This window comes from Apodemus sylvaticus, chromosome 16 (assembly GCF_947179515.1).
Source record: "Apodemus sylvaticus chromosome 16, mApoSyl1.1, whole genome shotgun sequence".
NCBI lineage: Eukaryota > Metazoa > Chordata > Mammalia > Rodentia > Muridae > Apodemus > Apodemus sylvaticus.
In genome coordinates, this window is record NC_067487.1 from 58,818,365 (window position 1) to 58,828,364 (window position 10,000).

Sequence of the window (10,000 nt, forward strand, 5' to 3'; positions counted from 1 at the left end):
TCATGTCCTGAGGAACTGCCAGACTGATTTCCAAAGTGGTTGCACCATCTTGCAATCCCACCAGCAGTGGAGGAGTGTTCCTCTTTCTCCACATCCTCGCCAACACCTGCTGTCTCCTGAGTTTATCCTCTAAGATCAAGAATTGACAAATGGGACCTCATAAAACAAAGTTTCTGTAAGGCAAAGGACACTGTCAAAAGGACAAAACGTCAACCAACAGATTGGGAAAGGATCTTCACCAACCCTAAATCCGACAGAGGGCTAATATCTAATATATACAAAGAACTCAAGAAGGTAGAACCCAGAGAACCAAATAACCCCATTAAAAAGTGGGGTACAGAGCTAAACAAAGAATTTTCACATGAAGAACTTCGGAGAGCTGAGAAACACCTTAAGAAATGTTCAACATCATTAATCATTAGGGAAATGCAAATCAAAACAACCCTGAGATTTCACCTCACACCAGACATTCTTCTTTCCAGAGAGCTAATGTGACTATTAACTTACCAACTTACCTCTTGGGTTTGAGGTGGAACCCCCAAGATGTTTACCTAAGGATCTGTGGAACTCACTAACACCTGTTAGATGGGATAAAAACCAAACACTGGAGAAGTTTCTAGAACACGACTCTTTGATTTGACACCATTTTCTTCCTTCTCCTTTTGCCTTCTTCCTAGGATTCCACATGTACAGCAAGGCCCAGGTGGAAACACACAAGAATTTTATACAACAGTGTGCGTTTCTCTATGAAGTTGGAACATTTAGTCCTGCATTGAACATTTCCATTGACTGGAAGTCATAAAAATAAATGGCAGGACACCAACCACTGAATTACTCTATAATGGATGAACTGCATTGATTCCCTTAACCATGTCCTCCTGTTAACACCACATCTGGTTGGCATCTCATATTGGAAGTATTCTGAAATCCTTTTCATGTATATTCCCTTTCATCACAAGAAAGGATTGCAAACTCTGGTAATTTGCTGTTGTCATTTATTTCTGTCTTCCAATGTATCTTCTTTGTGCACCCTTCACTATAACTAATTCAGTCACCAAGCTTGTTTGCATCATTACTTACTGACCCAGACAACTGAAGCGATTCAAAGTAGTGAGCTCTTTTTTGTTATAAGTTGTATGGGTACCAATACATTCAAACTCAGTAAGGTCCCTGGGTTTTCATTCTAATGTTGCTTGCAGTATGCCATGCCTTGTGTGAATAATCACATTTAATCCCCTGAGAACCTTATGAGGCAAATCACATAACCAGACCTATTTCACAAAGCGGTACACTGAAGCTTAGAGAGGTTAAATAAACTGTATAATTTCACAAAGCCAAGAGGTGAGGAACAGGTATTCTAACCATTTGTGAGACAGCAGTGTGTGTGTGTGTGTGTGTGTGTGTGTGTGTGTGTGTGTGTGAACACCCACCCAGGATCTATCTTTGGATCTCCGAATGAAACACACAAACACACACACACACACACACACACACACACACACACACACTAGTTTATTTTTAAAATGCATGGTTACCTCAAAGGCTTGGCATTCCTAAACCTTTCCCTGCTACCCCAGGCCCAATTAGGGAAGTGGTCACTGGTCACTTACCTGAAATCTCACATGGCTGGTTGGCTTCATCTCCTGATGCTTTCATCCCATCCTTCTCCCCCAATTCTCTTCCATTCCTCTCAGCATCCTAGCCGGAACAACCCTAAGAGTCCTACCCCATGCCCAGCCATTAGCCATTGGCATCATTATTGATCAATCAAAAACCAATTGGGGACAAGGACCTTTAGCATTTGGACACGAAGATATCATCTGATTGATTCAAAACATTAGAACCAATCTCCAACAGAAGCTAGGAGATTGAATTAGATACTGTGCAACTAGAATTACAAATACTTGTGAGTCACAATGTGGGTGCTGGAAACTAAACCCAAGTACTCTTAACCAAACCATCTCCCCAGCCCTGGCATTTAGATTCTTAAAAATCCATTAACACCCATCAAACTTGTCAAGGGAGAACAGAATATCTTTTCTTTAAATGCAGATCCAAACCACTCTACTCTTCTCCTGAGAAACCTTCATTAGCTTTTTGTGTCCCCTGGACTTGATTCAAAATATATTTTCAGTATAGTAGTCCTGAAAGGATATCTCCTTCTAGATCTGATCTTATTGTCTCCTCCATTCTTCTCCTGATTTGCATCCCATGCACCAAGCTGGCCTCTGAGTCTGATGGACAATTTAACTCTTCCAGCTTTCCTCACACTGTTCTCTCTGCCTGGAGATCTCCCTCCCACCCACCCCCAGGCTCGCTGGGAGATACATACTTAGTCAGTTTCATTTCATAGACATCTTCTTTTCCAAACTTCTATCAACTTCTCCCCAGCACTCTGTGGGGCAGAGGCAGGTGGATTTCTGAGTTCGAGGCCAGCCTCGTCTACAGAGTGGAGTTCTAGGATAGCCAGGGCTATACAGAGAAACCCTGTCTTGAAAAAAACCAAATCCAAAAAACCAAAAAAAAAAAAAAACCTTCTCCCAACTTTCTTCTTTTAGCCCCTATTTTACCTATATGGGTTTTGTCAATGAAATCAGAACACATTATCATATATTCTAGTTGAATGTCTCTTTTAAGGTAAGGCGTGAGCTTCATTTCCTTCTTGTTTGGTACTTTAATACATAATAGGCTCCCCATCTTAGCAACAACCAGGAGCTTACATTCATTGTATGATCTGTGCCTAGGATTACATATATTTCTTAATTTTACACACACACACACACACACATTACCATGTGTTATATATGCAAAAAATATATTTAATATATTATATATGTTACCTTCCTCACAGATAAGAAAGATATTGTGGCTCAGTTGTAGAAGTTATGTAAATTGTCTAAGGATACAAACAAGTGGTAGTAGATATACCTGGTGTTTCTGGGCATGTAGTGCAGAGGTAGAGCACTTCTCTACCATGGGCAAGGCTTGCCCCTTAGGCTCTATCTCAGAGCCTAAGAGACAGAGTGATAGAAAGAGAGAGACAGAGAGACAAACAGAGACAGAGAGAGACAAAGAAAGAGACAGGCAGGCAGTCAGACAGGCAGACAGACAGACAGAGGGAAAGAAGAAAGAAAGAAGCAATGGTATTTAGAACTAGAAACTAAGGGATGGAGGCAAGAGCAAGGTACATTATCTCAAATAAACTAAATGAATTAAAGGCCATTTCCTGTATTGAATCAATTCCTTACACTACTCTCATCTAAAGACCTGCAGTACTTTTGCAAGTGAGGACAGTAGAACCTGAGGTTTTTCTCTCAGAAGCTAAATTGGAAACATTTTGAGAAGGAGAAATTTAAACCAAGTTTGACTGCTGCCCCAGAATCACTTACAGTCACACTTCCAGGAACAAATGCAAAAGCCGACAAAAGAGGATGCAGCCCTCAGACGGGCAGATGGCCCAGTCAATAAATAAAATGCTCAATGTGCAAGCATGAAGGGCTTGAGTTCTAGCACCCAGGTAAAAGCTAAGCATGGTGATATGTGCTTACAATCCCAGCTCCTCCGGGAAAGCAGAGCCACAAAGCTCATAGGTGAGCTGGTCTAGCTGGTGAAATACAGACATAGTGAGAGACCCTGTCTCAATAACTTACTTGAAAAGCAGTACAGCAAGATGCTCAATACTAACTTCTTGGCTCCATGAATATGTATATACTATGTATGTGTACTTGGAAACACATATAAAGTAACACACACATGGAAAAAACAATAACTACAGTTCTGAACCACCACCACCAGCCCTCAAAAAAAAAAACAAACAAACAAAAAACAAAAAACCTAAGCCTTCATAGTAAGCTAGAACAGCATATATGTTCTTGCAGGTGGTGGCTGCAATCCACCTAGGGATTAGGGTGACTCTAATCCCAGCACTTGGAACGCAAAGGCAGGCAGATCTCTGAGTTTGAGGCCAGCCTGGTCTACAGTGCTAATTGCAGGACAGCCACGGCCACAAAAAGAAACTCTGTCATGTGAAATCAAAACAGTAAAGTATTGTCTTTATGCATAAAAAGAAAAATATGATTTCAGCATGGTGAAGAGCTCCACCACCACCTACACACATATTATCCAAACCTGAATGCACCATATTACCTGCCTCCTACAGGACACTGATGCAGATAAAAATTTATCCTCCCCAAGAGAAAATGTCTAATTATAAAAAATATAAGAAGGAACAGTTATATATGCACTGCATCTGGAAGTCTATTCCATAGCTATTGGATTTGGAGCAATTTCCAAGTATTTGAAGAAGTCTGAAAAGAATCTGGGGAGATGGGAAGCTGGCAAGCCTGCCGGGGAATACCTGCAAGTGATCAGTATCATCAATGTACTGTGAAACTGAATATATTCCCACTTTATCCTAAAGATTCCACCTCTGGTAAGGGAAGTGGGGTCCTACCACAGGTGCACAAGGAGACATGTGCCAAACTCGTAACAGCGTTGTTTGTTTTGATTGAGAAACTGGAAATCACCTACCTAGAAACAGCCAAGCATGAATCACTATGGAATTCTCCATGGCAGTTAAAATGAACCAATTACAACATGGACCCTGGAGTGTCAGTATGGATGAGCATCAAACTTAGACATGTAAGGGAGAAAGCAAGCCACGGGCCATTATACATAGACCGATATGATTTATATAATATCAAAAGATATGGGAGGCAACATTTTCCTAATGGAGACATCTGCAGATATTGAGCTCATAGCAAGCACCTCCCCACTGCAAGGAAGAAGACTCATCTAAGGAAGGAAATAGAAAAACTCTAATGCTTTTTCTTCTCAAGAGCCTAAAGCTATGTGCACTGGTCCACATCTGTAATACCAGTGCTTGGGAATGGGAAACAGGAGGAGCAGAACTTTAAGGTAATCCTGTACTAGCTAGTAAAGTTTAAGGCCAGTCTGAGCTACATAAGACCCTGTCTCACAGGAACAGCATAAAACAAAACAAAAGTCTGAAGCAAATAATGAAAAGCATTGATTCTTCTTAATTGGATATGAAAGGACCCAAAGGGTTTTTTATTAATATTTTAATATTTTTTATGTTCAACAGATCTGAAATTTTCAAAGTAAAGCAATTTTTTAATTGAAGCCATGCTCCTACCCCTAAATGGAATCATATCTAGACATGTATAATAATGGGTGCAAAGTACAGTGGTTGAATAATAAATGCTAAACAGGTTCCAGAGTGTCTGAAGCACCCCATAGTAGCTGATAAGTAACAGAGAGTCAGTCTTGCATCATCCATTTGACTACACAGCTTCTTGGTGAGCAAACTGGGGGATAACCTAGGGTCAGATGATCCTATGTCCCTGCTTACAGTCACATGACAGAGGAAAACGATATTTACTGCTTATGTTGACAGTACCTAGTATGTCGTTTGTTTCCCCTCTTGTAACCTCTGACGCAAAATGATATTATTTATTTTGCAATATATAAAGCAAATAAGAGCTTAGCAATGAGTGCTGACATCATTATTCTTGGAATCTCAAAGGTGAAAGAGAAAACATTCTTTTGTAGAAAGCATTTTCTTAACCAAATGGTAAACCCTAACCCCAATCATCTAAGCCTTCAAGAGTCCTTCTTGCTGACTGTAGAGGTCCCCTGTGTTCTCTAATGAACTTAACTTCACACACAAAGGTGAAGGTTGTTGATGCAAGGGAGTGTTGATAGCTTATTCCCTCTACAAACCCAATCAGACTTGCCCTGGGATTGTTCCTAGTGATACCCAGAAGCAAACAGCTCCCTTTCTTCTCCATCCCTCTGCTCTGTGGTCCCTTCTAAACACATTGCATGGTTTTGCTAGGGTGCTAGAATGCTGTCTGGTTTTCTTTCATCCTGCTCTATACTCATCCCCTAGTCATTAACTGCAGCATGGAATTCCTTCCCAAACTATAAGTGGAATCAGCTGCTGGTGGTCATTTTCCTACCTGGTAGTGGCCAGGATGTTCTACCAGTGAAAATCACATCATACTGAAGTCATGGTGGGCCTTGGGAAAAGAAAGGAAAAGGGGTCTCTAGGCTAAAAGGTCATTTTTTCCAAAAAAAAAGCACATCAAACTCAAATATGATCAGGGCTGACAATATTTGAGAAAATGGTCAAAGACAGAGAAGGCCCCATCCATTTTGAAACTTGGAACCAAACTGTGGCTTTTGGGGGGGAAGTCAGTCTTTTGGAAGATGAAAGAGTGAATTTCAAGCAACAAAGCAGTAGTGGCCCAAAAATCGTGGCTCAAAAGCTCGGCTGTGTGGGCTGAGATATGTGTGGCAGGTTGATCGGTGTGAAGTGTCCAGGGCTCATCTTCAGAACAGGAACTCTAGGCTCAGGGTAGCTGGATGCATGGGGACTCTACATGTACAGAGTCTAAGTTCATCAGTTTCCTGTCTGTCTGCCTTAAGCATTGCTTTGAAACAAGGTGGGAGGGGCTTCCAGAAGACTCTCTGGTGGATGCCCAAAAGGTTAAGAAGACAAATGCTGACCACAATAAGACTTCATGGTTGATGAGTTTCCTTTCCAGAGTTGAAAAATAAGCCTAGTCTATGATGGAGACAAAGATAAGCGTGCCTACATTAAATGCAATAAAAACCATAAATACTATCCTTTTAAAGTAGCAGAGAGGATAACCTCCTTCAACAACCATTTTCAACTGGGCCTATGACTTCACGGGTTTCATACTTAAGGAATATGTTCAACCTTGGAAGTTTTATGTGCTTGGTAAGTGTCCTATGGAGTTTAGACAATGCAAAATCATAGTGGAAAACCTGGCAACTTTTTTAAGTCACAAATGAACACTCTGAGCTGCTTTATTTCCTCCATTGTAAAGCAGAAGGCTAGAAATCTACACAGTTCTACCTTAAACAGATTTGAAGTGTGATCACGACAGTAAGAATCATTGAAAGGGAATACAGACACTACTTATTAACATCATCCATTAAGCATAATTGTAACATTTGCATTCATCCTCAACATTAATACTACTATGAATGAAAACAATTCATCAAAGTCTGACCACTCCGTGCCCTTTCCTGGCTGGTCCTCACCTAAGTATCTAGGTGCTCTTACTGGCAGGTGCAAGCCAGTCATTTGGAGAAAGTAATTGTTCTGAATCAGAATCTGTCTCTAGTCCTACTCCCTGGAGTCCTGGGCACTCTGGAGAGTCTTCTTTTTATTGTGTTAAAAGGCCCAGTTACCAAAGGGCAATAGAGGTATGGTTTCTAAAACAACTTCCAGAGCTTCCCAGACCCAGAAATAAATCTCTGCCAAGTGGGACAAAACTATTTTCTTTATCTGTTCTGGGTGGGGCTTAGGCAGGTCTTGGACCCTGAAAGGCATTTATGATGTTTCCAGAGCGACCTGCTCTTTTTATTTACAATGTCTAAGCCAATGGGAGGAAGAGGATTGGGCAGGTCAGTGAGGTATTTACCCAACCGTTTTCTTTGTCCCTTCCCTTTCACTTTCTGGGAAGAAAGCAGTAGCCATATTAAGACTGCTGTAACTGAGATACTGAGTTAAGCAGTATCACAGTTAACAAGACAGCAAAGCCTCATTGTCCAGTAATAGTCACATTTGTGGGCACTTCCTTAGGACTGCCAGGAACACTGGGGGTATCATGCAGGAAGTGACTGGGCACATGCTGGGTGGGCAGTTCTCTTTCCACCTGTGAGTCAGGAGTTGCTGGGGCAGGGAGCTCTGCCAGGATAACAAAGAAAGCACCAGTTCAAACAGGCGAGCAAGGAAGACGGAGAACGATAAAGAGGAAGGCTTTGCTCAAGCAATACCTTCCCCCCACACACGGATGCACACTCACGATTCCATTTGCCATCTGACCCCAAACAAGGCAGCCAAAGACATCCTCTATATTCAAGCAAATAAGGGAAGAGACTGAGATGATTTTGAATCAAATGGAATCACAGTCTATCCACATTTCTTGAATGAGCATCCATGTCCTTTTCCCTACAACGCTGACCTTAACCTTAGATATTGACACTGTCCTCTGACTACGTGGGGCTTAGAGTGTAATAACCTCAAATCGCCATTCTCACCTAGACTTCTGTTGTTCTTCTCAACCTCAAAGAAACTATCTGTCCTCCCTATCCAAATCCATGCTACACTCACACCACGAGTACATAGTGGGCTCACTGAGTAGCTGCCACATACTAGGTACCGTGCTAAGCTCCAGGGACCCAAAACTGTGCAGAGACCAGTCCTGCCTCTACAGAGTCTGTGATCCCAGAAAAAATTCCAACTTCTCCTCTGACCTAGTCCATCTCTTAACTCTTAGGAAAGCTGTCTATACCACTTATTTAGCATTTAATGATCGATCACCTTCATTTCATCCACTGTGCTATGACGTCGTTATTTCTCATTCTATGAATATCTACAGTGTGCCTGGATGCACTATATAAGATCTGTGAAGACCAAAACTTTATTTCAATCAAGTGTTGTGTTTAAAACAGGTTGGTGAGATGATCACAACATATATATATAGTGTGTATGTATGTATCAGGAGACTATGGAGGACAAAGAGCTCATAATTTTATATTTTATTATCTCAGGCCTAATACATATATATGGGAGTGGATAGTTGTCTGTTGAGTTTCTTTTAATATAGAGGATGCGCAGTAGCATGCCTGACTCCAATTACTCAATGCCAAAAGCTTCCCTGCTACAACTTTCACAACTAACATCATGAAATTTGCTTTGGAGAGAAGAGGATTAAAAAAAAAAATCAAACCATCCACCATCCACATATCTGAAATATCTTGAGCTTGTGTGCTTTCTTTTATGTCACTAAATTTCATGGAGGACACAGAGTTTTTTCAAGGAATCGAAGTGACTTAGAAGCCTATCACACTAAAAGAGTAAGGAAGGCAACTTCAGAAGGCAAAGACTGGCTCCCAGAGAATTTTCTTTTGCCTTTGGAGAGTGCCCCCACATAATCCCACAGCTGTAAGTCAGTGAGCATCTTGAGATACATTCCTGGGATCGAATATCTAAGCAGGGGTAGCTGGAATTCATGATCAAATTCCTGTGGTTCCCATCCTCCATGGTTTCACAGCTGGGAACTCCCACCTCCACAATGACTGCTTAGGGTGGCCTCCTCCTCACATGACCTTCCAGTAGACTAAGATCTCTACCTCAAAGCCATGTTCATCTTCTTCTGTACAAGGACCAAAGACAGAGTCTCCAATTCTGCTAAGGCTGAAATCTTTGCCGCTACATACGATGAGTGAAATAGGCCTAAGAATCACTAAATTTGGTCTAACCCCATAGCATGTAAAACCTTGGTATCTACCACTTAATAAAAATATGGCCTTTTTTGGATTTTAAAGAAAAATTCAGAATAAGATCTGTGATGGAGACACACATGCTGAACAGTTTTTCTAGAGGCTCTTGGGTTTTGTGAGGAGCCACTGGTGGAAGAAGGGGTGTTTCAGAAGCCCATGTCAGCTATCCAAAGACCAAGAGAAGCCAAGATCTACTATTCAGGGCACCCAAGCATTTAGCACAGAAGTCGCAATGCAGGTGTACTGTCTGCGGATTGAATAGCTTGGATGAAACATGGTTCCTTCTTTCGTGGTTCTATTTAATATATAATTTTGTGTATGCACATTTATATCAACCCTATATTCATAATATAAATGATAACATATTTTACATAATATAAGATAAATTTACTTATGAATATTGAAATTGTTTATATTATTATATACTGTAATACATAGGCAAAAAGAGATACACACAAAACATCACCATACATTATATAGTGTCATTGGTTCTTTTCAATGCCTCATTTAATTTTGTTGAGATCTCTGTACCTGCTCCTTCTGAAATCCTAAAAGTGCATAGGAATACTGCTGTTTCTTCCAAACATATAACACAGTGCTGTGGTGGGATTTAATAAGAAAGAGGAATGTATAGGGAAGATGATAGACATCCAGATCGGGG